The 27,540-nt window shown below is 38.3% G+C and overlaps 1 long non-coding RNA gene across 2 annotated transcripts in view; it reads left to right on the forward strand.

Annotated features, from left to right (window-relative positions):
• Positions 1 to 16,786: 16,786 nt before the first annotated feature.
• LOC142602566 (uncharacterized) overlaps positions 16,787 to 27,540 on the forward strand; it is a 46,752-nt gene continuing 35,998 nt past the window's right edge. The window contains exons 1-2 of one of the 2 annotated variants that reach the window (XR_012836315.1): positions 16,807 to 16,874; positions 18,200 to 18,282. This is a non-coding gene — a long non-coding RNA (uncharacterized LOC142602566). Of the gene's footprint in view, positions 16,875 to 18,199; positions 18,283 to 27,540 lie in introns of both variants that reach the window. The other variant, XR_012836317.1, reaches the window with a different exon arrangement.

The following is a 27,540-nucleotide window of genomic DNA, read 5'->3' on the forward strand; positions in this document are numbered from 1 at the left end:
CAAGAGTATTTTTATTTTTCCAGGATAGGGAATTACAGCAACTTTTCAAAATACTGCAGAAAAGTTACTACTGAGAAATTTGCTTGGGGATTAGAAATAGACTGTGGTTTTGTACATTTACTGTGGAACATGGTCAGCATCAACTTGGGGGCAGTAGTAATCCCTAGTGGAGTACCAAATATGGTTCTTTTGGTTAGCCTTCTGGTTTTATAATTCCTTTAAAAATGAATCCCCACATAGTTGCTTTCCAGGGAAGAGCAGTGTTTTACAGATAGATGTAAGAAGTTTGTTTCATAGTAGTGTTTGCTACATTTTACTTATATTTCTTGTTTCCATTTGAGTCAAGGAGGACATGTTACACAGCCTTTTGTTCAAGCTGATAGCATACGGTGATTTAACCGTCTGTATTCCAGGATTTGTGCATCTTTCCTACCATCTGACACCTACAGACCACAGTGTGCCTTTAGTTTATTCATTACAAATGTCTTTCCATTTTCATATAACATCTGTCCTTTTGGGTTTTCGGTCTTAAAAGACTGTATTTTTACATATCTGAATTTTAAACCCAAAGCGTTTATATCCTTACATCACTGCAAATTCTTAAAAACAAATGTTTCCTGTGCACATTACAGCTTAGAGAGAAAAATGACCAGGTAACTAGTATTGCCAGTAAAATATTCCATCTTTAACAAAGGCTTTCTCTAATGGTGACAGCAATTATAGTGTTAGTCAGGTATGTGCCAGGAAGCTTCAGACAAATTTCAGCTATGCTATCACTCGAGATATTTAGATTTCAGATTTTTTTTTTTGTTTGGGATGATATATCTGACCATGTATTGGACCAAGTAAATATGAGATCAAAGCATTTTGTTATCATCTGAAGATGTTGGTAAATAGCAACAGCAGCATGGTGTGGAACAGAAGGATGTTCTCACTTGCTTAGCAGGTGAGTAATTTCTCTGCAAATGGAAGGCTTTCAGCTCAGCTCTGTGGCACTGCAGCATAGTATAGTGTACAGTGCAGAATATGGCTATCTGCCTAGCTTACTGGGAAAATGGTGAAAAGGAATAACCAGTTCATGCTTAAGAAAATGATCACCTAGATGGAGGAGGAAACCAGCAAAAATATCTGAAGGTATCTGAGTTGGTGAGAAACAATGTGATGGAATATTTCTAGTAAGATTTTCACTGAGAGATATTTGACTGTGGTGCGTTGAATTTTTAGCTTACTAAATTAGTATTATTTTCAGATAATAATGTTTCACAGGAAAATGTATCCTGTTTGGAGGGGGGGGGGGGGAAAAGTCAGAATGCTTGTAAGTTTGCTCTTTTTATGAATAGTATTTGCATTGTAAATTCTGTCTGGTCTTATTTTCTTGTTTCAAATTTAATGGAGTAACAACAATCTGCCTGTGGCTTTTTTACACAGGACTTGTTACCAAAGTGATTAAACACAAGGGACTGCAGTTCAGTTTCTGCCTGTTTAATCCTTAGCCACTTAGTTGTTCTGTTACGTGTTTTGGACTAGCGATACCATAAAGCTACATAGCATCTATTAAAACTAAATTGTAAGAGACAGATAGAAAATGTCTGAAACACTAGGCAGAGTTAAGACCTGGAGTCTGTTAATGTGAATAATTACTACCTCGGGCAGGTCAAGTGTCTCTGTTCAGGCCATCGGCCACAGCTCAGCTGAAGGCCTGCAGAGCTCACGGGTAGAAAGAACTGGTCTGTAGGACACTCTTGGAAACTGCTGTACTTTTGTGAAAACTTCAGATGATGCTGTTTTCTATGTTATTTGTTGTTAAAACAAACAAGCAAATCCAAACTCCACAAATCTAGGAATAACCTGGAATATGAAAGATCAGTGGGTTCCAAAATCCCAACAAAGGAATCCAAGTTCAGGACTCAGCTGCTAAATCAGGACATATTACAATGGGCTCTGGCTATGTATTCAAAGATGTGTAAATGTATACAAGAAGTTATACTGAAAGTGAAATCTAGTGAATATTACGGTAGTAGTTATTGGGCTACACTTGTACCCAAATCTTAAAATAATTCATTATAAAAAAAATTAAATCAGACAAAAAATGATAGCGCCTTTACAGCTTCAGCAGCAGCAAAGATATTGGGCAAGGTATACAACGTATAGAATTCACGTGTGGTGAAGTGAATGCTTAGAGATGTTACGCAAGATGGACCATTTAGAAATATACAGCTTTCTCTCGTGCTGAAAGCTCTATTTGTTTCAGGACATGAGAATACGATTTAGTTTTCTCTTTTTAAAGCCTGATGATATTGGGATGGAAGTTCTGCCTTCCAGAGTGCTCCAAAAAGAAGCAAATTTTTGTTATTTTTTTTCCTATTTAGAAGGATATAACATGGAAACTTAATTTAATGGGACTATACTGATCCTTCCTCCTGAAGTGCCAACTCTTGGGACTGCAGTCCCAAGGTGGTGCGCTCAGTGGCACTGATGCCAATACTGAGCAGATATCATGTCTAGGCAGTTGGACTGTTTGCTTTGGTTGTATTTCCAAAACTTGGCCAAGAATAGCTGGCACATGTACATACATATGTGCCAAATCTACAGGAGAGTGAAAGAACTCCCTGGCAGTTTGACTGCTTTTGGAGCAGGGTTACTTTGTGGCTTTTGTTGGCTGGTTCTTCTTAATCTTCCCCCGCGCCCCCCCCCCGCCCCCCCCCCCCCCCCAACTACTCCAGCACGATAATGCTTCTATTATCAAAATCATAGAATTTGAGTGGCTGTGAACTTAGCATGAGCCCGGTACCCAAAGAGGTACCACTCAGAGTAGTTTGATGATGCCAGTAACAGGGTAAATAGCTTCTTTTAAGGAGGTGTCCAAGTATCCAAGCCCTCTCGGGAATGAAACAGCACGTATTGCTGAGGACAGACAGAGAGTCCTGTTTCCCAGCTTTCAGTCTTAAACAGAACTTTGAATTGCACTCTGGCCCCAAAGGAGTAGAAAAAGACTAATGATATAACTCTTAGAAAGAGATTTTTGGGTAAGAGCTAGATTCAAATGAGTTGTCTGTAGCTGGAGTTTTCCTTCTGAACTGAATTGAAAGGCCTAACTCCAAGGAAAGTGGAGAGGAGGGGATTGTTCATTGGGATGAGTTTCTCTATTCTTTTGTTTGTTTTCTGTAATAAAGCTTGATTGTTCAATTACAATCCATCTCATGAAGTTATTAGGCATAATGAGAAGTAAACAGAGACATGTAAACCAAGGCAGTAGGACAGAATATGGGAAAGGGCACAGTTTAAAGTTCAGAGATAAAAGAAACAGTGATAAGAGGCACCCCAAGATGCCAATGCAGAACTCTATTAAGCACATTAAAGGGCAGACTTTTTGAAATGTGACAATAAGCTCTCTAAGTGGTGTGATTTTTTTTTACAAAAGGTTGCTTAAAATATCTGTTTGATGGAGAAGACAAGAAGTACTATGAGTCTGGTACAGCCACCAGCCAGGTCAGTTCTGTATGCATTGCCTATTGGAGTTATTGTCTACAGGACAGACTTACAATTGTTGCTAAGCAGCTTAAATAAATTGAAAGTGAGGTGGCAACAGTGCCATGAAGTAGCATATGCAATAATTCTGATATGCACTACCACTTTTATGAGCCTTGTGCATAAGCTATCCAAACCAAACATAGATATTTACATAGTAAAACCATTAAGAATAAGAAATGGCTGCTGATTTCATCTGAGTTTGCTGGTACAGATTGAGGACACCAGCATCCTGGTGTCAAAAGGAGAACTAGCTAATTGTTGAGCAGGACTTTACTGGATAAGAAACCACATAATATGTGACCTAGAAAATATGATGTTTTTCCACCCAGCCTTGGAAAACATAAAAGCAGAGTTCCTAAGGCAAAGGACATTAGCTGGTGCTGCCAGAAGAAATTAGGAATATTAAAAGTGACTTCTTTATGCTTCAGCTCAGTTTGAGAAAGGATCTTGCTACGCTCTTCTTGCTGGTTTGTGGGGGGTTTTGGGTTTGGTTTGTGGTTGGGTGTTTTTTGGGGTGGTTTGGTTTTGGGAGGTTTTTTTGAGTGTACACCCCAAAACTGTTGTTAGTGGAAATACAAGGCTCAGTTTCTAAGAGAAGTAGAAACCCTGCTAAAGTCTTAATAAACTGGACTCTTGTGCTGTTTTCTGCTGCCATACTTTATTAGTTGCACAGTCATGGCAAAATTTTGAGAAATAGAAATTATATTACTGACAGATGGCATTGTTTCTGTTTAAGGACAGAAGCTTTTTATACAGCATTTATTTAAAACTATGGAATTTTTGAATGCTTGTTTATGAAAATTTAAAAGAGAAAATTAGCACTTTCTTCATAAAATATGTTTCCCTCAGTAGAATCTAGTTTTCAAGGATCTCACACACTTATGTAACATACCATATAACTAAATTAATTACGTAGCCAGTATTTTTAAGATATTCAAATGCTGTTTGGGGGAAAAAAATACTTCCTGAAATAACTCCAAAAACTCTTGGGCATTCTTTGCTTATAGATGGATAAGTCTCATCCCTTGTAATAATAAGGATTCCACAGTAAAACTTATATAATGAAAATGCATTTTTTGTTGTTCCTATAGTAAAATAGAAGAAAGGTATGGAGGAAACTCAGTCATCCTGAAGACCGAGCAACCACATATGAACTGTGGGAGAATAAATAAAATAACAATGGGAATTTATCATAGTTGTTGTCTGGGCTTCATCTCCCACAACACACTCCATACCGTGAGTCTGGTTAATGTACCTTGCAGCTTGGTCCCCTGCATCTAGATAGATTGAATTCTGGTAGACGTCAGCTCTCAGTACCAGAGCAGAAGGTAGCCAGATACAAACGCGACCTTTGAAAGTGCTGTGCTACATCAGAAAGGACACATAAGTGAAAAAAACATTTTGAGTCAACTTAAAAAAAACCCCAATGTTGTTAATTTTGGAGTTAAAAAAAAAAGTTTTCTTTTGGTTTTCTTGAAAACGTATTTTTTTTAAAAAAATTACTTTCATTGCAGAAAATTTCAGTTTTGAGGATACAATATTATTTTTGTTATGTGGCTACTCAGCAGAAAAATTCTGTCTGGCTCTTAAAATGGTATTTACCTCAAAAAGTAACTCTGTCGCTGGTAAATGAGAGGTCCAGTTGCATGTCTTAGGTAGCATAGCTAGTTGGTGTCCTTCCTGTATTAGAAGGAAGATGGGGTTTATGAACTTCATACACAAGAAACCCAAGATCAGGCTGCCAACCTGCTGGGAAATTTCAATAGAATGGGAAGGTGGTTAGGTTTTTCAAACTCCTCCTGTTTTTCTTTCTTTTGTATAAGTGTGGATTGGTACTGGTTTTTAATATAAACTACAAACCTTGGCTGGCTAAGCTTAATTTCAGTGAGAACAGATACCTCTGAGAGAAAAACCAACACCAAAAGATACTTGATTTCTAGATCTGCCTAGTAAGACCCAAACAAAGGTTAATATTAAATGAGACTTTCAGCCATGAGGTAAACAGAAATGAATATGCCTGTGTCATAGGGAACACCTTAGTTATATTTGTGAAGCCCAAGTACATATCTGCTGTAGACTGTAACTCATCTTCCAGTGACTGTCTTAAGGGTTTCAGCAGAACGTGTGGCTGAAGCCCAGTTGCAAGATGCATCATCAGAGTAATTTATAATATGTATGTAGTGTTTATAAGAATATAAATATATAAAAGATAAAACACACATACAAAAGATAAAACACAGAGACAAGTTGAGTAAGCTGTGCTGCCTGAAAGCAAAACATCTTCAAAGAGATATATTGTCAGGCAAGTAATTTCAGAACACAATAAATGATAATCGGATTTATAAAATAGTTTTGGGCGTTGCCATCTCTCATCCCATTGCATTGACTTTCACATGTCTAAGGAGCAGCTACTTTTTTATGCTGATGTAACTTCAGCAGTTTATTGGGAAACGAAGAAACACAGGTCATGTGGAAGTGAATTAAATCAATTACAAGAGGGAAAATTGAAATAACTGCATATGTGATCTTTTGATGTGTTTTCTGGGGAGAGGTGGTTTTGCTTTCTCCTTCACCTCTTCACTTCCAATTCTTTAATGCTTTATTCTTTTTAAGGAAGATAGCAGAAGGCATACTGATTTTTTTAAAGTTAATTTTGACCAATAAGCAGTGCTTAGTACAAGATAGACAAAGGTGGCTTGGCTAAATTATGAGCCTTTGGGCTTGATCCAAGCTCTGGCTCCACAGTTGCACATCCCCTGATAACAGCAGAAAAGGAAAAACCTGATATACTGATCAGCAGTCATTTCTTCCTCCTCCTTTTGGGAAACTCAAAGGAACACAGGTACAGCTATTGCTCATGATATGGTTGCAGGATGTTGACAGTCAAGTCCGGTGCCATTTTATGCCTGTATTTCCTTACTGTTCATGCTCGTGAGCAAGTTTTGTTTGAGTTACTTGCACTTCTTTGCCCCAGTAATCTGGATAGTAGTCCAGGTGCCATACAGATGGTGAGTTTAATCTCTTCATATGTGCTTTTAAAATCCTGATGGTATTATTAGAGCTGTGCTTTGTCTTACCTCTGACTTCAAGAGGACATTAATTTCTCTCTCATGACTGGGAAGAATACATAGTCAATGTGAAGTTCTTTCATTTTTTGTGCCTTGTAAGGGGGAATCTAAACGATAACGTTCAAGAGGTTGATTGGGTTTGGGGTTTTTTTAAGTCTTACTCCTCATGTATGCTCTAATCAGATCCTTCATAGAGGGTTCATTTTGTCTTCCTTTGCATTAACATATTGGGATGGCTCCAAGGCCAGTAAGAATGTTACTGAAGAGTAAGTGATTGAGATATCTTTCATCTATGGTTGAATTCATCATTTGCTTTTTCTCTCAGATGGTTATATCCCAGTCTCTCAGGGAACATCTATCTACTCTTGATAGGCTGAAAATTAGAATAAAATTGAAATTTTGTCTCTCTGATCAAGAGTATTTCCTTGCATGTGTTTGTGGCTTAGGAATACAACCACGCCTGTAGCTATCCTTGGGTGACAATGATCAAACAGTGGCCAGGACAGCTTTCTTTTATTTGAATTTGGCTGCAGTTGGCATCTGATCTTCACTTTTGGCTGCCAGATCCCCATCCCCTAATCATGCCTCCCTCATCTGAAAATCTGACTATTGTAGGCCTTTCTGCTTGGAACTATGTCTTAAATATATTTGGGAGAAGATACATAGTTATTAGCTGAAGTCTTTCCTGATCATTATATCATTAAATTGGCTAACTCTGAGATTTTGAGTGGGTTCCGAGATGTTGGTCTTGCTCTCAAAGCTTCTATATAATTTGATAATTGACTAACCTTCTGCATACCAGTTTTAGACAGAAATGCTAAAGTTGCAATTTCTTTGATTTGAGAGGGCCTATGAGCAAATGTGGGCTACGGAAAATTTCTTCTTGTCTCACAGGCTTTTTTTCACTTAAAATATCATCAGCAATAATTGAGGGGGATATTTGTTCCTGTCAGTTTACAAGAATATCAAATGTGCCCAGAGCACAGGATAAATGTTTGCATGTCTTCTCTTGAACCTGAAGAAGAGAAATAAATAGTTGTAAATGAAAATGTACAAATTATGCTTTAAAATGCTTCTTGGAGTACAGCTTTAAAATTGGAACTACGCTTAACATTCAGCTATGCAGCAGTCTCTTCTTCATTATGGAGCATATTCAATCCAGTCAATGCAAATTTTTTGTATAGGTGTCAGTGAGTTCAGTAGTACAGGATGCAGGATCCCATGAGCAGCCTTTGCTTTTCAAAGAACAGCTCTTTGTCACTTTTGACAGACAGTCTGCTTTATAAAGAACAGACTGAAAAAGTCTGTGTGGGACAAAGTGTCTTTGAAGTGTACAGCTCCAGTTTATTTTTTTCCTTTTTGTTTGCCAGTTCAACAACAAAATTCTAAATCATGTCATAATTTTCTATTCTGTTATACTGGAAAAGAAATAATGGTAATGTATTTTTTGCTGTTAATTAAAATAAGGAAAAAAATATGGTCTGAGACTGCAAGCCCAGAACTTCTGAGTTATTTGTCTGATTTCAAGTTTGCAGTTGGTCTCCACCTACAAAATGGGATAGGAAAGAACCCTAAATGTAACTCTGACCTCCAGGCCTTGTAGATGATTAGATCTGGCTCTGATTTACACAGAATTGTAAATATAAAGCCTAGTAAATATGAAGGACCTGCAACTGGATCCAGAAAACCAGTTGCATACAAAATTCAGTGGGGCTTAATTGTCAGCTTTGATCATGGGGTAGGGGCTACTTCTTTTTTTTTTTTTTTTTTTTTTTTTTTTTTTTAAATTTTCTTGAAGTCTTACATAAGTGCACTTTCAGAAACCTCACTGTCTGTGTTTTGGAACCCAGTAGGGTCCTATTTTACTTTTCAGCTGGAGTGGAATTATTTCAGGAGGACCTCTGTTCCGGTATTTGGTTTAGTTCAAGAGGCCACAAACTGAACTCAATGGCATTTCTCTGTATGTCTGTAAAACAGTAACTTCTGAACATCACATCTGACCACTTTCAAAACTTTAGGGAAAGTTACAGGTTTTGATAGCCAAAACCCTGTTGATTACACAGAAAAGCAATAAGAGAAAATAAGAGACACATGGAGCTCCTGCTTCCTCTCAAGTACAGCCAGTTTCAGTCTTTTTAAGTCAAAGACCTGGTTAATGGTTCCTGTACAGCAGAGCAGAAATGTCGTCTCCTTCTCACAGTTGTTTAATATGTTGTTATTCTGATGGACTGCCTCCTATGAAAGTGTCAGTGGTGGGAGATGGAGGGGAAAATGGAAGATACCAGAAAGTGTGGAAGAGTAGTTTGTGGGGTTAGAATATTCTGGTAAAGAGACACAACAGCTCAAATACCATCAGGGACAGAAAGAGTGAACAGGAGTATGTAGAGGCAAGGAAAGAGACTGCTGTTATTGGAGACAAATGGGTTGCACAAAAGCAAATTTCTCTGGCCCTTGTAGACCAGAAAAAATTGGAGATTTGGCTGCCAAGAAAGAAGGAATACTGGGACAAGTTCAAGGCCAGTAAGAAGGTAGTAAGAGGTGAGGTGGGGACTGGAAGGAGGGGGTCTGCAACATCAGGAGTTTCTATAAGGTACACCTGGAGGATCCTGCTATGCCGGAGATGAGGAGGTGCTGTGCTGCATGGGGAGGACTCACTGCTGTGGAATGGGACAGTGCAAGCAAATGGGGACAAATTTTGCATATTAACTGGGACAGTAGAGGAGACAAAGATGTGGAAGACCCAGCACCTCTGGGAAGGGGGAAGGAGGCTTTGTAACAAAGGTTGATTTGGACAGATGGGGAGTGTGGAGGAGAGACTCTGGAGGAAGGCAAGAAACCTCTATGTCATGCTGCAAGCTCTACTTACAGAAGCTACAGAGTGTGTGACCCTCTCGTTAACTTCATTTCACAATGTTCCCTGCATGCTTTGTGTGGCTTCCAAGTAACGCATGACATCAGCAATCTTAATAAAAAACACCTGCTTAGTACACTTTATGTTCAACTCTGTTAAACTTTCCTAGTCCAAAATATCCAGTGCTATCTGGAACAAGAGTATAATTAGTTTTCTCTAAATTTGCTGAGTTTTGTTAACTGACTTCTTTCCTTAGGGAGAAAAATGTGAATTTATATGCTTTAACTCTACATATTGGAAAATCATCTTTCAGCTGTTCAGCTTTGTACACTGATAAATACATCTGCCAAAATTAACTCCTGGTCCTTCTCTTGAACCTAGTCTACCTCTAGCCATGTTCATGACCTGTGTTTCAAGAATGAGTGAATGACCCCTATGCAGTGGGGAAGTATAGGATGTAAATGGCCATAGATCTAGTGGGAGGAATGTTCAACGCACCCCAGAAGACCTCTTTAAGCTTCAAGTTGCCTGAAGTCTTTCAAGTCAAACAAGAAGCTATGTTTATACATCCCTCAGCACAAGGAAGAAGCTGCTGTGGGCCAGAGGTAACTAATATCAGCAGTTAAACTAGCTGCTTCCAGAAAATAAGTAGCATTAGAAATAATTGCTTAGCTTTCTACTACTGTGCTCCAAAAAGTCTCAGGTTGTGGTGTCACTATCTGTTAAATATTAGCTTAATATCTCTCAATACATAACAAATATAAGAAGGATCTCTCTTTTTCTCTAGGCTACTTTGGAAAGTTTATTCCAAATTTTGTTAAGTTGTGAGACAGGTTCACTAAGTTCTCAGTACTGAGACAGGGGACTATCGCTTTTGAGGAGTCTGAGTTTTCACCGTAGAGTCACAGACAGAAGTCAGAGCTCCTCCCTTGCTCTCCTGTTCAATCCGGTATTAGTGACTGAAGAGTGCTTGCCTCCAGGTAGATTTTTCTGTTTTGAGTGAATGGAACCATTTGCAGGAATTCTTTGAACCTCTCTTTGTTTTATCAAAAAAGTCGGGCACAAGGCTGGCCTCTGCAAACTTATTTTAGGACAAGGAAAGGGGTCATGACCCTTAGGCTTTGCTGTTTAAATCAGCAGAAGTTCTTTGGAGTCTAGCTAGGATAAATGAAAGGGCATGGGCTCTGCTGGTTGTATCACAAATTTTCCAGAGTGCTTTTTCTGAACAAGCCAGAAAAAGATTTGCCTGAAGGGAATCATGAATATGGGGCACACGAACAACTTTTTAACACAGAAGTTCTGTTTTTTTAAGAGGCAAAAATAAAAGGACTAAAACACGGGTACCATAGAGACTGGTGGAGAGGAGAAGGCATGAGGTTGACCTCTGTGTGCTTGCAGTAGGATGTGCAGCATAGCAGGGAAGTAGGATGGTCTTCTGAGACCTCTGAGCCCTCCTTGAAATCTGCTGCCAAAGCTCAAAGCCTCAGGTAGTGAAGTCCTTGTGCCAAGCTTAAAACATGGGGCTCAGTCTGGAAGTAAAAAGTAGATGAGATTCTATTTCCTTGGCCTCCTTTGAACTACCTGCAGTGAGGAGACAGAAAATGTCTCTGTCTCTGAGGGAGGATTTCTTGTTCAAGTCTTTTGGAAAGAAATGGAGTAAATTGATCTTTGTTTACACTTAATAGTAATAATATACTCCTCTCCTTTGCTGCCTTCTTGCAAATGTTGGTGTCTTTCAGACTCTTTTGAGGATGGACAAAGAGGGCATTACCACACCTAGTACAAAACAAAAAAAGATTGTAAATAAATCTCTACACATAAATGCCCCAGACCTCTCTAGACACATACTTTTGAACCTATTTCTTCACCTTTCCCCCCTATTTTCACATTTAGATATGGGCAGCTGTAGTGTAAAACAGAGGTATATATTTTTGTCTGCTTAGGACATGAGAAAGGGCACAGTGCTCTCTGTTTCAGCAGCTGTTCTCAGAGGCCAGTGTGCTAACTGTATTTATTAGTGGGTTGTTTTAGTTAGGCTATTTTTTCCCCAATATAACTTGTTGCAATTCTGATGTAATCAGTGTACATGCTTTCCCTTTCTTACACCAACAAAGAGATTGGCCCAAGAGAATTTCACGGATTATTCCCTTTTGACCTCTAAATTCCTCAGGTTAAGATTTTTTCCTACATGGTTCTTTCATTATCAGCTAGTTCTGAGTGCATCCTCTTGGTAAGTGACATAGCAGAAGTATATGCCACGTGTTTTCTGAAGACATGAGCCATAGCCCTCAAATGAATTTGCTGTTTCTCTAACCCAGAAAGCCATTGAAGAAATTACATCTGGATGAATAATGAAAATATATTGCAGTTAAAGAAAAGCTGCAGATTCTTTTTGACAGCAACTGTAGTTTCTAATACTTCCTTAACTTTCACTTACATGTGTCTGAAGTGACGATTAATAAAATGTATTGTGCAAAATTGCCCATGTAAATGTGACTTTCAGAAACAGGAATTATCTTAAAGTTTGATAAAGTGTTCCAACATTCAAATCTAAACTTACTTTTGTGATGCAAATGTCACATGTATATCTTCACTTCTCAAATTTCATCCTCTTGAAAAACAGCATCTTTCTCTGCAAAGTTTTACTCATAGTAAGAGCAACTGCTTCTCCTGAACAGTAGCAGAAATGTGTTGCTTGCCTCTAGATTAAAAAAATCTCAAGCTGAAAACTGACTTCCACTCTCCCTTCCCATTCAAATTGTGAAATTGGCCTGAAAAAATAATTATTTTTTTCTTTCCTGTTGCTGAGTTATTCTGATGCTCTGTGTTATGATCAGGAGAAATGGGTCGGTATTAAAAAATGAAAATGTGAAATGCTGGTTTTCTTGATTCCAGCTGTTCAAGTCTTAAGATAAAACAAATGTCATGCATATAGCAATAAATCCTGAAAGCTAGTAACACAATGGGAAAACGTGATCAGAAGCTGTGCAGAAATGCACAGATGGAAAGAATAGCTTGAGGGCTGATAAAGTTTTTGCTGACTTTTCTTCTGGTGCCTGTCATGTGACATCTACTGCCATGGGGTGGAGAGAGCAAGGAGCCACGTATTCACCCTACAGCTGTTGGGGCCTGTTGTTACCTGACCTCCCTGGTTCTCTGCTTTTACTTCTCCAGTGATAAGTTGGGGGAGAAAAGCACAAATTAGTATATGAGTTTATACTAGATGCCAGTATATAGCCACCTGTAAAACTGTTACTTAAGCACACCAATTTTCAAGAATGTGACAGTAGCGTCTAAAATTTCTCATGAATTTTGTAGCGGTGGTCTGTGTTCTGGATTTAAGTCTGCCAAAGCAAGAGATCTTCTACCCACTGTGTATTTTTAGTAAATACAGCTATTTGGGCTCTGCTACCTCAGTATTTTTTCATAAAGGTTTGTTGCATAAAGACTTTAAAAAAAAAAAAAAAAAGAGGACAACATTCCACATAAACATTTCTGAGACAATAGACTCTGAGGTTGTAAACACATGCTTGTGACCTTATTAAGATGAAGAATTTTGGTTTGGGAAGAGGAAAAGCTGAAAAGCTTGTGATTGAGCAAATACAGTCACAATAATAAGAAAGGAAAACAGAAAATTACTGTCGGCATAATTACTTTGGAAGTCTCACTTCTCTGTCCTGCCCAATGCTGCCTCTTTGTGACACCCTTTATTTCAGGACAGAATACGTAGTGCATCCTAACTGAAATCTAGAAATGTCATAATTTTGGTAAGTAAATTTTTACTTACCGTATTATTCAAAGGAACAAAGCTGTACCAAATTAATTTTGCAATCCGGAATAGTTATGAAATGGAAGTCAGTGAAACCACTTCTGAGTATTACCAAAATGACTGTACCTTGAAGGATCACAGATAGGAAGATCATTTGTGTAACTCAGTTCCCATCAGGCTAGAAAGATACATAAAATGTGTGGTGAGGCTTTAGTAATTCAGCATCATTCCTGTTACTAATTAACCCTACAAGCAGCACGAAAGATCACTGCAAAAGTAATTTAGTGACTCCACCTCTCTAACATGGCATTTCAAATAGATGATGTGTAAATGTTTGATTGTTTATTTTCTGGCCTTTTGTTATTATCAGCATTGTGTTACTTTCCATTATACTACCTGTGATGAAGATAGCATATGTAAACAAACCTGAGAAAACATGGAGTCGGGGACAGCTTGTATATGTCAGTGGTCATTTAAGTGAATCAACCAGCTGGTCTTTCATCCCAGTTCCTTATTCTCCCTTTTTTCCTCCCAAGAGCAAGAGAGAGATTCATGCTTCCTGACTGCCCGCACGAAAAGGGTGGATTATGTCATTCTAGTGGCCAGATGGTCTGACCACAAAATCCACTATGTCAGCCTTAACAGTCTCAGAAAGGAAGCTCCCAGCCTCAGGACTGTCCCTTAAGGCCCGGCCAGTGAGGAAGCCCAGTGCTGCAGGCATTTTCAGAAGCTGACCTGAAACTTTGCAGGCAGCACTTGTTTTATAGAGCGTGCTATTCATCTGACACCTCTAGTAAGTGGCGACTTCTCCAGTGTTCCTGATATATTGGTATGAAGGAAGTGAATTACCCCAACAGTGTGCACGGCTGTTGCAGGGACACATGCAACGTTGCACTACCAGCTAAGCGTGCATGCGTGAACCCCTGCCATCCTTAGGCTGAATTTTGGATGCAAATTTTGTTTTGGCCTATCATCGGACCAGGGCTAAATTTTGTTGTAGATGGGGTTTATCTTGCCCTAACTCTTGTAATTCTTTTGCGTATATAGTGCAAGCACACCACATTAAGAAACAAAACTAAATGCAGGAATTTCTTTTAATTGAATCGGAGACACTGATGGAGAGAGAAAGTGAACAGAAATAAAGCACAGAGATGCAGTGGGAAACTGTTCTTACTATTCCTGTCCCTGTCATTTTAGCTTGTTTTCCTTAGATACTGAATTACATCTTCAGCCAGTATACAGAAACTCTGTTGCACTGACACCAGCCTTGTTCTGTTGCTGTTAACTTACAGAGGCTTAAGGTTCAGCTGCTGTATTTGTCCAGCCCTCAATTTAACAAAGGCTTTTCCTCTTTTAAAGCTCACTTGAGTGTTGGTATGAAGATGCTTTGGAAAGAAGGGCTTCTGACAGGCCTTGTTTAGTATACTGTCAAATTAGTTCTCTTTTTAAGGGAGCTTTGCAAGTTTTAATTATGGTATTTCTACAAAATCCTTGAGATAAAGTACTAGTTTTATGCATTTTCTTACTTTTCAAGAAGGAGAGAGCAGCTATGGCTCAACCACAGAACCTAAGATGTTTGTTTAAAAATATATATCGTAAGATTTCTGCAATCCAAATCCACATTTAATGAGTGTACAATATGTATTTTCTAGTCTGTTTGCATTGCTGGTGATGTGTGACAGAAGCACAGATTTGCTTAAGCTGTAAATGAAATCCATCTCCAAAAGCATAGGTGACAAGGCAGTGTTAGATTTAATTCCCATCGCATGAGTCACTTCATTTTCATGTCTCTTTACACTTGATTGGACACACTGATATTTTAAATGCATTACAAATTTAATCAAAGGCATCAAATAAGATACACAATGTTGAAATTACATCCAGAAAAACATCTGGCACTATGGAGTGGGAATTATTCTTGCATAAAAAAATAGAGATTCTATACTTTACCAGATTAATTGAATAAATAAAGGAATACTGAAGCTCCTAGGAAGTTTATACGTGAAGGTCAGCTCATGGCATTTCCCAGATTGCAAACCAATGCATTGATCTTGAATAGACGTGTATTTGAATAACTTCAAGGAAAACTCCACTTTTTTTTTTTTTTTTTTTTTCTGCAGTCTGTTGAGAGTACCCAGATGAGATCAAGATGACTGATCCTGTGTGCAGAGTCATTCAGAGTTATAAGTGTTATTGGGTTTGGGGAGCTAAAGGTTCAGCCTTGCAAATTTCATTCACGCAGGTATGTCTATTCCCCTTTGAAGAACTATAACTTAGAAAGGAACAAGCTCTTGAAGTCAGGTTGATGATAAGATTGTTGCTTTACTATCAAGATAGAATACCCTGAAGGTATCTGAAGCTATAATCTTTAGCTTCCTCTATAGTACATAAACTTACGTTTATAAAATGTACACTTTTCTTTGGAAACCAAGCTCCAAAACATTATTTATTTTCTCTTCAGATTTGCTCCATATGGAAAACATGCCAGACTATGATAACAGCAAGAAAAATCAGAAAAGATATAAGTTCAAAATTCTGTTCAGCTGACTAGATAATTTCAAATACTTCAGAAATGGCCTTCTCCACAGTCCATTCTACATTATGGATACTTTTGTACTGATTTCCACACATACACAACACACACACCCCCACCCCCACCCCATGATTTAGTCTTAAGAAGTAGAGACTGAAGAGATTAAAATCAATCAGAGCAGAATAATGAATATAAATAATTTTCTTTCTTACTGTGCGTGGAATCTACACAGTTACCTTTACACGTTAGAATACTATTAGAACAAAATTTGTAAGTTGAAAACATCACAAATCTCATCTTTGACCTTGTTTAATGAAATCTCAAGTGTGCAGTGCATGTTGAAAGATATAGATTGACTAGTTTATATAAAACAAAAGGTGGTAAAATTAATTGCAGCTGACTTTAGAAAAATTTTCATTCGTTGCTTATGAAACAGGTTATGACAGTGAAAGGGAGTTATATAAAACTTAAATATTTCTGATCAACTTCTTGAATTCTACCAAAAAACTCCCCATACTCTACTCACCCATATGTCTGACCAGGATTGTCAAGTTCTTGTGCTAGAGGCCTTTTCTTTATTTTTTGTTTTCATTATTTCAGAAATAATTTATACTATCTCAGCTTAGGTGTCAATATGTAAGTTTAAATAAGGAAACAGTAAGTATTGAACTGGTATAAATCAGTAGTAAGGGGTTTCTTGTCCCATAGTGTCCTACTCTACAGATTTCACTGCTGCAATTTGCATCCTAGGCGGTTTCAGTGAATGCCTGTGCTGTTTCTTAGTCATAGACTACTCTGGAGATACTTTAGGAAACAAAATGCCCAGATGTCTCTTTGTTTTCTTATTAGGATCAAGTTTAGGGAAAGTGAAAGAATTTAAAATTTTGGTAAATGGAAGGTTAATTCTGCAGAACAAACAGGCGAGCAATGACGTACTCTTCCATAATGTGCTGTTGAAACCAGATTACCAGAACTGAAACCAATTATGAAATCCAGGATGAAGAAATACTGTAATTTACAGGACAGTTATTCTGTAAATTCATGTTTTCTTTACCATCTTTCACATAGCAGTCTCTGAGTTGCCTTGCTCTAGCCTAAGCTGGAAGATATATTTCGAAGCAGGTCAGTCTTTCATTTAATTTGATGTAGCCATATTCAAACCTATTGTTTTCAGCTCTGATTATGTAAAGGTATCACTTTAAAAGTTGCTTATTACTTTAGCGTGATTTGTTTTGCACAGAAGAGCAAACAGAGAAAAATCCAAGATTCAGTTTTCCATCAGGTGTGGAGTATTCTGTCTTTTTTGTCTTTTTTTTTTTTAACTCAAACATGAATAGGAGTCTTCTGTGAATATTTCAACAAAATGCCCAAAAGCTGGAAAGTATTTCAAAACCAGAGATTTGAAAAATTTCTAAAAAAGTTCCGTCTCCTGCTGCTCTGATCTGCCACAAAGACTGAGCGCCAACATTTTGCCTTTCTTTCTCTTAGGTTAAGAAAAAAATGTTGAAAATTACTTTCTTCATATCTAAGGCTGGAAGGAAATTGGCCTGAATGAATAAATTGAACAGATGTGTCCTTCTATTATGCAGATAAAATAAATAGCTATGCTTTGTGAAAGCACTATCAAATTACCAACTACACAATGCCAAAATACTCCTGTAGAAATGAGCAGGTTCGTAACGCCCGTGGTAAGCTCAGTAGCTGTAAACCTGACTCTTTCTATAGTTATGTGCTGACTTTATGCCCCTTTGATACTGAACAGTTTATAAGCTCTGTCTTTGGGTTATGAATGTCTTCTAAATCTTGAGGTGTTTTTTTAGTTTAATTTTGTCTCTTATAATCTGATTGTAATGAGACAATGTAAAAAAAAAGCTGCTGTTTTCACTGTAAGAAGAAACAGAGGATCATCAGATCTGTTTGTCTGGGGTTTCTGTTTATTTTCCTGTTTTGTAGAGGATTTTTTGGCTGAGGAAGCTTGCTTTTAAAACAGGAGAAATCAGAAGCCATCCCTACATCTAGTTTAGAGAGACATGAACAATGAAAAATGGATTCATTGAAGTCTGGTTAAGGACCTGGTTAAAATTCTGGCTTTCTCTAACAGTAGGGAATGTGTTCTATTACTCACTTTCTTGGATTAGAGCTAACAAATCCGTCAAAGCAAAAATACAAGTTATTTCCTTCTTGCATTTGTAATAGAAGCTGTTTCGAAGCTCATACTGAATTTGTGCCTCAGAAAACTTTCTTGCTAGAGTTGCAGTGTTTAGGGTGATAAGAAAAACCTAAAGTCTTGTCTGTTTCTGGAAATGTAAGCATCTCATTGCATTTTTTGGTTTTGTTTTCGTTTAGGTGTGGCAGTCTTAGGGTGCAGGGAAAATTCCATCTTGGTTAATTATGTTCTGTCTTTCCAATTGTCTGCAGTTAGACACAGTCATTTCCTTTTCTTCCAGCCCTGTTTCTCACTGTGATGTTTATATGAGATGTTAAACAGCTGCTTTCTTAAGATCCAGAGGTGGATATATTTACAAGACAGGTAAAGTAATTCCTGTGAATGCTCTGTACTCTAGAAGGTTTTGTTGTGGGGTTTTTTTAACCCAGAAAACCTTAAAGTATTCCATAAGCATTTGTGACAAAATTCAACATCCTTTTGGGAAAGATGTAAACATCCTTCAGTCAGTCATGCTTTTAACCTCTGAAAAGAAAATGACCTTCAAAAGAGGCGGAAAGGTTCATTTAATAAACAGAAATTACTTTGACACCTTTTGTTAAGGAAACTATGGAATTTAAGAGCGTCACTGCTGTACGAGGTGCCTTGCTGAAAAGGGAGGAGCTGACTATGGACCATGTTAAAGTATCTAGTGTAGAGTCAGGCATTTGGAGTACATAACAGATGTAAGTAGGTTGTATACAATTGGGAATATGCATTTTATGCAAGTCTGTGCTCATTATTGCAGCATGACCTAGCTTTGACTCTGCATAGTCAATTAAAAGAAGAGATAAGTCAAGTGAAAAAGGCTGTATAGTGCATGGAGAAACTATCCATTCCTTCATTGTAGATTTTAAAATACTAACAGTAAGTGAGGTTTTAAACAAACAACCTTATTAAGCCTGCAAAATGAAGAATCCATGAAGTAATTCCCAGCCTGCACACTCCTGCCTACGCAATTTTAATTCCGAGTTTCTGCCATATATAAGGCCAGTTTTAATTATGATGCTATACTATTTTTCTGACAGGGCCCCTGCTTCATTTGGTGCACAAGAAAGATGGTGCTCATTTAATAATCTTGTACTAATTTCACTGTTTGGCAGAAGGCCTTTTCTGTACCCCATTACTAAAACCCTATCTGAAGAGAGAATTAATTATTTCTCCTTGTGCTTTTTGGCAGTGCTCATCACTGAAGGTCTGAGCACTGCATAGGCTTTCTTCTAGCTTCACACCAAACCCATTAGGTGAGGGACTGATATGGTTCCCGTTTTATTCCTAGAGAACATGAAGCCCAAGGCAGGCTTGAGTTGAAATTACGCACTAGTTTTTAATATGGGAACTCTGCATTTTTTCAGGTTCCTGGCTGTTGTATCAGGATTTTATCATTTCAGTGCCTAGCTCCTCATATGAGTTGCAGCTAGGATTTCTGCAGAATCGTACGTTTGACATCTATAAAGCCAAAGCACAGTATTAATGACTACTGCTAAAAATTATATTTTTAATGATTACTCAGGCTTTGACAGATACAGGCTTAAAATCCAAGTTTTGGTCAGCCTTCACCTACCACAAGAAAAAGGCTTTTCCTTTTCTTCCTGTAGAACTCTGTTTTAACACCGGATCCAGCCAAGAAACAATGTTTCAAATATATGAATATTTTCTTGAGCATCAGGAATCTTTTCATTCAAATCCAAGCTGACACATCTTCCCTCCACCTTTTCCCCTAGCACCCAACAACTGCTTTTTTTTGCCAATCCAAAACTCAGCAATATTTCTTTTCAGAAAGCAGAGACTGTTTCCACAGCACAAACACTTCAGTGTTTCAGAAGCAAATTATATTCTGCTCTTTCCCTGGCTCTTGGACTGAGGGATTATTGAAACACCAGAAATTCTTTCTCCTCAGTGGTCTACTCAATCACATGGAAATCCAGCCCCAGTGCCTTTTCTCCCCTTTGTCCTGGTCCTTGCCCAATCCTCTCTTTTCCTGCCCTGAAATCTCTTTTCTGTGTTGCATTCAGTGAAATGGCTACTTGCTCACAGAGCTGGAAGGTGGGGGAATGGAGGGCACAGAGGATGACCTTCACATTTGCCATTCAGGTGCCCATGCTCCAGGAGCTGGAAATGCTAGTTGTGTGCTCAGTACTGAGCTCTTTGGGGGGAGCTTTCACTGCAAAATCAAAGAAAGTTCTGCTCGGCATGTGCAAACTGTTTTTTCAAGTGTTTTTAACGTGATTGAATTAGAGCTCAGTTCAAGGGGGTGAAACAGCGTCCCTTCCTGACATACGACCACTTGCTTCCAAATGTTAATCTCAGCATTTCAAAATTTTATGAATGCTTCAAAACACTAAAATGACCTGAGAGTGCCACCTGATTTTTTTATTATTTTTTTAAACAGATGAGGAATGGAGGGACAAGTAACAACAGTTATTTCTCTGACTTTGTGCTTAGAGATGACCAAACCATTTTGGCTGAAAATGTCCAAACAAATTCAGCCTGAGGCATACCCTGAGCATGGGGAACTTTAATCTCAGTGGTTTCAGCTCTTTATGACTTTCCTGGACTTCAAACAAGGTCACATAAATCGGAAGTATCACGCACTCTTAATAATAGGCTATGTTACCAGTCTGCTCGCAACAAACCAGTCAGCATAACTGAAATTCCTAGGTGTATAGTGTGGTTATTAACAATGAGTTTTCTGTGACTTGCTGCTGGTCTTCCAGCATGTCATAAATATATTTTTTAAAAAGAATTAAAATTACATCTTTGCTCTTAAAGCTTAACCTGATTTTCTGCAACTTTCCCCAAACCATAGTGGATCATGTATTGCAAAACAAGTTTTAGTTGTACTTGGCTTCTTACTCCACCCCGTAAATGATCCCTTTCTTTCAAATGATGGCCTCTGTAAACTTGACGTTAGCAAAGATGAAACTATCAGAGACTGATTTTTCACCCAGACAAGACAACTTTGTTCTGGTTGTATAAGAAGTCTGGGGAAAAGGCCCTAGTGACTACTGTGAATAATTCAGTGATATAATCTTAGAGTTTACTATCTACAGGCATCAGTATCTAGTACTTTTTTTTTTTTTTTCCCCCTGAGGTGCAGATGGAATTCCCAAATAAAGCAGCCATTGAGATGAAGTTTGTCTTCTGAAACAAGCTTATGAATTAGCCAAAACAGGCCTCAGGCACAGATATTAAAAGCAAACTGAAAAACTGAAATAATGGCTGCGCCAGCAATAACAGGACCTGGTTTTATCTCAATACTATTAGCAGGCAACTCAAGATTGTACTGAGTTGATCTTGTGGATATATGCTGTGGTCCCAAATGACTGTTTACTTACCTTGCTATCAGCGGTGTATTTGTACTACAGATAAATGAAGGCATAGTGAACCTGTGAAACAAGTTTATTGGATTTTTAGCTAAGTAAATAGCTGAATTCAAGCTCAGATTCTCTCACAGGCTTGAATTTCTACTGAGAGCTCAGTTTAAATGACAGATTTCACTGCTGTTTAAAATTGAGGTAGCCAACCCAGGTTAAGCAACCACAAAGACAGGCGTTCCTCCAGCAAAGACAGGATATGAAGCATATTCCCGTACAGTACGATTGAAGTCTTGGAAAACTATTCATTTGGAGAATTGGTGAAAGAAGTTGCCATGACTCACAGTCTCCTCTGAAGCTATCAGAAAAATATGGTTTCAGCCCCGAACGCTGTAGGCTGATGATTTGTCTCAGCTGCTGTATTTTGTCGTCTTGTTTTCTACCATTCCAAGGGATTATCACAGTCTTTCTTTTATCATCTTCTGTTTAGTAGAGATATTCCAGGACTTTCCTTGAACATACCCGCTGTAAGAATAATAATAGACTGATTCAAAGGCAATTTTGGGAAACTTGGATGTGGGCATTTTTCAATTCATTAATCTTAACGGATGCTGAGCTTTCTAAGTTCGTTTTCAGAAACACATCCTATTTTCTTAAAGTGTTAAATTCAGTGAGGCATCTCTGGAAATTAAGAGATATGAAAAACGTTCCAGGCTCTGCCACTGATCCACTGCGAGACTTGGAGCCAGGCATCCTCTGTCTCAGTTTTCCCACTTGTAAAACATGGATAACGCTACTTTTTACCCAGCTGTGTTAAAGTACCTGGAAATCTAGATGCAAAGGATCATACTGATGATAAAATGACCCTTACTGCATAGCAAAGAAGTATGTGTTGCAATGTTTTATGTTTTATTAACAATCTTGAAATCTCTGCAAGGTACTGTTTGTAGCACTGGGAATCTATTATTACTACGTACTTATTCTGGGGGTTTTTCTTTTTGATTTTGCTGACATTTCATGTGTTGGAAACATTTGGGCATGTCTCTTTTACAGTTAGGTCCTTAAATCCACTGCTTATGAATCAAAATAAAGAAATGACGCTATTGTCACACACACACAAAAAAAGAACAGCATTTATATCATAGATTGATGGAGATTCTCAACCAATGTGGAATAACATTTTGTAAAATCACTTTCTTCTAGGTGATGACAGATTTCAGGGATTAAAGGTAAATACAAGTTATATAATTCCATTTCCACTCTTGCAATTCCTTCCATAATAATAGACTGATTACTCTTTTCATTTTAAGCTTCTTGGCCTATTTCTGAGTGGTGCTGAATATCCACTGCTTCCAAGGAAATCAGAGTTGTGCATGCTCATTACCTCTGAACTAAATGTCTAGAGCACAAAGCTTTGTGATGTAGTCATGGATTAATTATAAATCACAACAGCAAGCATGATGAATTGGTCTATGCATTTTAGTTTATTCTGATTAAGATAATTTGAACCATTTTTATGATTCTTCATTTAATACAGTCTTGTCTGTTAAGTAGCTGTACCACTGATCACCGTCTGTACAATAGGGCAGAATAGCAATGACTAAATTTTATTGTATTCCTGGTTTTTTTTCAGAATTTACACAAGCAGATGCAGTCTATTGCATTAGGCTTGAATTGAGTCTCATTTGTGGTTCTTCTGAGTGAATTTTGTAGAAGGGAGGAAACTTTTTACGTCAAGAAGTATCCTTACATCCTACTCTGCATGAAGTATTGCGAGAGATTAGCTATAAATTGCTGATAAAATGAGATTTTTAGGGTAACGGGTAGCAAGCTATTGTTATGCAAGACAGTTTGGTTTACCAAAAGTTAGTACTATTTCATGTCCAATGGCTTGACTTTATCACTTCCAGAATTGGGGTCTGAGTTACAAAGTTTTTTAACTCGAGTTGAACTTCAGTTAGAGTATAGAATACCTGGATTCTACTTATGTAATACCCTCTTTATTTTGTTTAAATCTGGTTTAAGTTTTAGACTTTTTAGAAGCAGACAAAATCAAGCAAGTTCTGCATAGATTTATTTTTCATAATTCAAGCAAATGCTCTGCATATATTACTGCTGCTGAGCTATATTGCCACGGAAGCTTTAGAAAACCACTAGAAGAATCAGCTGAACTCGTCACTGTTTCTTTATAGGTAACACTGACGTACATGGTAATTCAAAGAGTTTACTGTCTACATTAGAAAGTAAAATATTTTTCAGTTTGTATATAAATAGATAGAATCATTCTTGCATGAATAATTTAAGTTATAAGTTAAAATAATGGAAAATCAGTTCTGTGAGGGGAAGACTTTCCTTTCCAAAAAACAGCTGGAGGAAAGGTATTTGTGTACTAAAGGGTCATATGCTACTTGATGACAGAACTATCAAAAACATTTTTAAGGTCTTGGGTTTGGGGTTTTTTTTTTAGTAATCTTTTAAGAACCTTGATATTTTTCCTAGAATTGAATTAATGTCTGCACAGAGAGCAAGTGTTAAAGTCTGAAAGGCAGGACTGCTGGGAATTTGGGTAAGCAACGCAGAAGTGAAGGACCGCTATAACTGCTTCAGTCTTTAAGCAGAAAAAATGTTCAGCCAGCCACAAACTGGAGCTGTTGAGAAACAGCAAAAATTTTATGAAAATGAGGACCTCGAGTGTCCTCTGCCAATTGGGATTAATCATATTGAACAATCTGGTACCTTTGCAATTGAACTAGAAGTCTGGCCAAATTTCAAATCTATGTCCTGCCTTATGGTTTCATTTAAGTCTACAACCAAAGAGCAAACCTGTGGCTCACCTGTAACTTTTAACAGATCCCACTGTGGCTCTTTCGTCTTAACAGAAGGAGACCTTGGCACTGCACCATGGCTGTGTTCCTTTCTTGATTGTGGGGATCACTATGGAGTGCTTTGAAAAATTTAGTTCAGTTGGAAAGAGTGCTAAAGGCCATGAATTCTCACTCCTTTTCCCAAGATTGGCCACATTCTTTTCCAGGCTGCAGAAAACTGTACTACCACTTCTTGCTACAATAAATTATACTCTCTAGATTAAGAATACCTTTACTTTCTTTACAGGGTAAGTTTAGCAAAGCTGCAGTAAGAGCTCCCTGATGGTACATATTAAGGAAGGAGCCTCCCTCTAGCTGAGTCTGTGGGAGCTGCACTAGCCTTTTGTCTGCTGGAGACAGTTATTTGCACATCTGATGTGCCATTAAAATGCCAATGAAGACATTTTATATATTTTGGAGCTTTTTATTGCTATCATAACTTCACACAGAATGAATAAACGTAGTTGTAATTCTAGCTGGAGGTGAGCTCATTCAGCTGAAGTAGTGTAACCTGCAGCTTTCTTTGTTTCCAGCTTTGGAAATTCAGAACATCCATTTGGTGCTCAAAATCTGAGGATACCTCTTCCAGTGATATCTGCTTGGACTGGTGGATGCCCTGTCAGCTGTGTGCTGCTCTTCCATGCATCTGCACTTGTGCACATCACTGGTTTCACAGCATGGCACTGTGATACCGCAAATCGGGCTCATGCATCAGCATGAGAGGCTTCAGGACTCTCACTGTACTGCTTATATGGGAAAGATAATTGTTGTTAATGGTGAATTACATGAAGGGAGCAGCACAGGTTCAGCCTCTGCTGCATCCGCTGTACAATGATGGCCTAGATTAAAATGTGCAATAGCACATGGCTGTCATTAGCTATCTTGTGTTCTCAGTGTGCATATTTGCAAAACAACAGGAAAATCTCCTGCTGTGGACTAATATGCTTAATGTATGGTGGCTATTGAACTTTCACTGAATATTAACTTCTACTGCACTTTGCAAACACACTTAGCAAAAGGTGATCATACCAGCCTGAGCTATTGATTATAATGTAGCTCTACTACGCTTACTACTGCCAGTTCTTATAGAGAATGCCAGGCTAATGCTCTGATACGCTTTTCAGTGTCATGGTGATGAGGACCTGTGAACTGTTCTTTGTCTGATGTCAGGTGGTTTCATTTGCCTTCCAGGATAAAGCCATCTTTTCCTGCTAGTGGTAACTGTTAGCAACTTACAGTTGAATCTGTTTTATATTGCGCTTTTTTTTGTTTGAACTATTCTACAATGCCGATTAGATTAAGGGTCAGATTTAGCAGTCTTTTCCCATAAACTCTAGAGTAAGCCTTTCTGATATCAACAGGATTGTTTGCATGTAACTAGTGGAAGAATTGGATCCTGTACTGTTGCTCAAGAGAGAAGTCAAAAGGTCGAAGTCCACCTAAAGATTCATATTATCATCAGAAATGCAAACAAAGGAGATGGGAGTCACGAGGCTAAATGAAGGATGATGGGTCAGCATCTTGGGCACTCCCAGATGATGGCATGTGGAAATTCTGGAGGGCACTTTCAGACACTGGAATATCGTAAATTAGTTAACTCAGTAGACTAGTGAGTTAAACTAGCAGTTCTCCACAGTGTGTGAGATCACAGCAATGTGAAGTTTTATTGAAATATTTCTTGCGCTCCAGGCTGGAGAGGGCAGATGAGGCGTCCTGTATGTGTACCTGTCGTGGTTTTACCCCAGCCGGCAGCTGAGTACCACGCAGCCGCTCGTTCACTCCCCCCCATCGGGACGGGAAAGAGAATTGGAAGAGTTAAAGTGAGAAAACTCGTGGGCTGAGATAAAGACAGTTTAATAGGTAAAGCAAAAGCCGCGTGCACAAGCAAAGCAAAGCAAGGAATTCATTCCCCACTTCCCATGGGCAGGCAGGTGTTCAGCCATCTCCAGGAAAGCAGGGCTCTGTCATGTGTAACGGTTACTTGGGAAGACAAACGCCATTGCTCTGAACGCCGCCGTGCCCCCCCCCCCCCCCCCCCCCCCCCCTCTTCCTCCAAGCTCCTTATAAACTGAGCATGATGTCATATGGTATGGAATATCCCTTTGGTCAGTTTGGGTCAGCTGTCCTGTCTGTGTCTCCTCCCAACTCCTTGTGCACCCCCAGCCATCCCGCTGGCAGGGCAGCGCAAGAAGCAGAAAAGGCCTTGGCCCCGTGTAAACACTGCTCAACAATAGGTCCATAGAACAAAAACATCTCTATATTATCAATGCTGTCTCCAGCACAAATCCAAAACGTATCCCCACACTAGGAACTATGAAGAAAAATCAATCCTCTCAGCTGAAACCAGGACAGTACCCAAGAAACCTGCCATGCAAATCCTACACCCATTTCCCATGAAGTAGTTCCATTGACTGCAGTCCACTAATTTATATTTGAGCATCATTGAGCATTCAATATCATTTCATGGCATTTTATGTTGAAGAGTATTAACTCTGCAATATTGTAGGTGCAATTAATAGGTTAGACTTAATCCTCATAATGTATTAATAATAGGCATAATGTATTTCTTGATTATTTGCCTTCTCAGAGAAGCTGTGGCTTGAAATGAGTAATCTGCATTTTATTAAACTTGCAGAGATGCATTTGTAAAGAATACTTTTTAAACAACAGGGCACCTCAGTTATCTGCTTTACAATCCACTTTAGTGTGATCATGACTTTGAGGACGAGTGACGCAACCTTTGAAAGCTGGTTCACTTGGACAGCTTGTAATAAAAGGCTTTGTGTCAGTAAGCATTATATATCTGATAAGAGTCTGTGAACTGAAATATATGCAAAAGTGAAATGGTGTTTCTATTGATCATGATATGCAAGGTCAGTACAAACTACCAAAATATTAAATTGCAAAACAATACTCTCTTTGGCAGCAAAAGTCCAAACTCAGTACAGCTTGATCCTTATAGGGAAGTATAGAGCTGTGCAATAAAATTAACACTGTATTTAAAGTCAGTTTCTAAGAAAGGGTTATGAAATCTGAAGGAAGTTTAAAAGTGGTTTAGGGTTTATTTGGGTTTTTTTTAAACATTCTGAAATCCTCATTTCTGTGCCTTTATATTTGTGCACTTCACCTCAGTGACAGTAGCAGCTGAGGAAGGAAGTCCAGCTGAAGCCCAAAGGATTAATGAAAGGGAAGTAGAGGCAATTATCTTTTCTTTTTGAGTGTGTTAGTGTCTTTTCTCAACACCTAGTGATGAATGTGAAAGCAATAAAGACTAAGAAGCTAAGAGACTGGGACTTGAGAGAAAGAGCTACTTCCTATAAGGACAGTAAACACAGGAATGTGCTGTTAGTGAAAATGCTGGAAGCAAAGAATAGAGTAGAAGTTAAAAAATCACCCACATTTTT

The sequence above is a fragment of the Balearica regulorum genome, chromosome 1 (genome assembly GCF_011004875.1).
Source record: "Balearica regulorum gibbericeps isolate bBalReg1 chromosome 1, bBalReg1.pri, whole genome shotgun sequence".
In the NCBI taxonomy this organism is placed as follows: domain Eukaryota; kingdom Metazoa; phylum Chordata; class Aves; order Gruiformes; family Gruidae; genus Balearica; species Balearica regulorum.